We start from the raw sequence: 2,876 nt of genomic DNA on the forward strand, positions 1-2,876 counted from the left end.
CCAACATAATGTTTTTATTAATTATTTAGGAATTTCGTACCATGTGCTCCAATCATAATCGCTTACCATTCCTCCCAGGTCCACCCTTCCAATCTTGTACATGCCCCCCCCCCTATTAAAAATAAGAAAAGAAAAAAAGAACCACCAAGGCCAGTTTGTGTTACCCATATACTCATTGGAGCCTGGTCAGAATCCCAGTGGCCAGCCTCTTAAAGAAAACTGGTCCTTCTTCACCCAACCACCCATCCCCCTCCAGAAGCCATCAACTTTAGCATTTGTATCAAATTTTTAAGGATTCTTTCCAATGGCTTCCTGTCTGGACTGTTTCTTTTGTATATGGGATAGGGTGTTGGCACAGAAGCCTTCAATGTCTCTCCTTCTCAGTTATGAGTCTGCAGTCATTAATAATACGGCAAAAGATACCTCCCTGCCCATAGCAGCCAGCAGCAGCACAAATCATGGACCTCAGCATGGTTTCCAGTGGCAGTAATTTTTTAATGTAAATAGAATTTGATCATAATTTTCCCTCCCCCAAGTCATCTACACCTCTGCATACACCCAACTTTGAGTTCTTTCTCAAAAAAACTAAAACACAATATAACAACAGATCTCCCCAAATGAAGAAAAAAAATAAAACAAAACCCAAAAAGAAAAATTAAAAATAAAAAAACAATGCACCAAACTATAACCAAATAAAAGCATACACACACACACACACACACACACACACGTGCGCGCGCACACACACGCACACACACAAACACACACACACACACACACACACACACACAAAAAAAAAAACCCAAACTGTGGAGTCCATTAAAAGTTGGTCAACTACCCCTGAACATGACTCCAGTCCGAGAGTGGTTTATATACCCAGTGTTACTCCATTGGGAAAAACTGAGTTTCCCTCTCCCAGCAGGTATAAATGACAGTTCAGTTGTTAAACTTTCCTAATGGCTAGATTTTCATCCATCATTTTTTCTTAAACAAAATAAAATAAAATATGATAAAAATAAAAGCTATAACATCAGAGTCAGACAGGTCACCCAAGCAGTGTTGGGTATGGGTTCCATGTTATGGAGTAGGACTTAGGTCAGTTGTTGGATAGCTACCCCCACAAGCTTTGTGCCACCAATTGCACTAGCTGCTAGTGGCTAGCATATCATTGCAAATCAAAGCTTTTGTGATTGGCTTGATGGTTATGTTTCTCCTTTGGTAGTGTGCAGAGTTCCTTCCTGTACCAAAGGCTCTAGAACATAAGGGTGAATGCTCTATAGAGGCACCAGCTGGATATCTATTTCCATGTTCAGTGAGTTATTTAGGCATGGTCTTCAGCAATGGGGCCTTGTTGACAGTTTGTGTAGAGCAATCTACTGCCTTGGTAACAGTCTGGATTGTTTGGGAATTCTCATGGAACCTCTTTGGTCATCAACTCAATCAGATGTAACCCAGTCCCAGTACTGAAAGCTTTATTGGTGACAAGAGGTAGCCAGTTGGGACTCTGTCCCTGCCCCCCATTATGTGGCAATTTCACTTAGATCACCTTCATATATGTATATATTTAGGAAGTTTCTACTATATTAGGTTTCCATACTACTCCCCACATGTCTCTTAATTGTAGCTGTCTCTCTCCATATTTCCTCCTGTAAGCCCCTCCCCTATTCCTATATTATCCTCCCGCTCCAGCCCACCCATCTATCAATTCTTAAAAAAAAAACTTTTAAAATGTATTTTGTGTGTATAGGTATTTTGCCTACATGTATGTCTGTGCACCACTTGTGTGCTTGGTGCCTAAGGGGCCATAAGAAGATGTTGGATCCCCTGGGACTGGAGTTACAGTTATAAGTTACCATGTGCTGTCGGGAACAGAACCTAGGTCCTCTAGAAGATTCATCAATGCTCTTAACGACTGAGCTGCCTCTCCATCTTCAGGTTTAGTATCTAGATCATGTTCCAGAGTTCTTGAAAGTTGTAGAAATGTTTGGATTTATTTTCATTTTTATCTGAGTATAATAATTCATCAGCCTTATTTTCAATCTGCTATATCCTTTCTTTAGTTTGATTTAGAATATTAGTAATAAATTTTGCTGACATTTTTGCTTGTTTTGTTGTTTGGTTTGGGGGGAGGTTATTTTTTTCCTTTCCAAGATATTTTGAAGTTTTCTTCTAGATTTATTTATTTTATTTTATGTGTGTGAGTATTTTGCTTGCATGTATTTCTGTGCACCACATATGTGCTTAGTGCCCGAGCAAGTCAGAAGTTATCAGATCCCATGCAACTGACATGGATGGTTGAGAACTGCCATGTGGGTGCTGGAAATCAAACATGGGTCCTTTGCAAGAATAAGTGCTCTTAACAGCTGAGCCATCTCTCTAGCCCCATGCTTGGGTTTTCAAATAGGCTTTTTTTTCTTTTGCTTTATTCTCACCCAAGCTGTTATATTTCTTTTCTGAGTCTTTTACCACTGACTCAGTACAAAGATAAGCTTCTCTCATGAAGGCTGAGTAGCATTTGTCTATAGGTTTAAACATAAATATTTATAAAGGAGTTTGTTGTCATGTCAATTTAGCAAAAACAATAGTAATAAATTTCTCACTCCAGTTCCTGTGTCCCACCCCAGCCCCAGCCATGGAAATGAGATGGTCTTTACAATAACAGGAATGTATTTCTCCCTATGGAGTGGGCCTCAAATCTAATCAGAGAGCACTTGATTATACCCATTACAGCCCTGCCACTATTGTACCAGTGGGCACATCTTGCCTGGCAGGTTGGCAATGTACATTATAGATTTTACAACTAGGTAAGACTGTTGGTGTTATTCCCACAGCAGCCTTTATAGTACTATGAAAGCTAGCCTACAAATAAGAAGCCT

The sequence above is a fragment of the Peromyscus leucopus genome, chromosome X (assembly GCF_004664715.2).
Source record: "Peromyscus leucopus breed LL Stock chromosome X, UCI_PerLeu_2.1, whole genome shotgun sequence".
NCBI lineage: Eukaryota > Metazoa > Chordata > Mammalia > Rodentia > Cricetidae > Peromyscus > Peromyscus leucopus.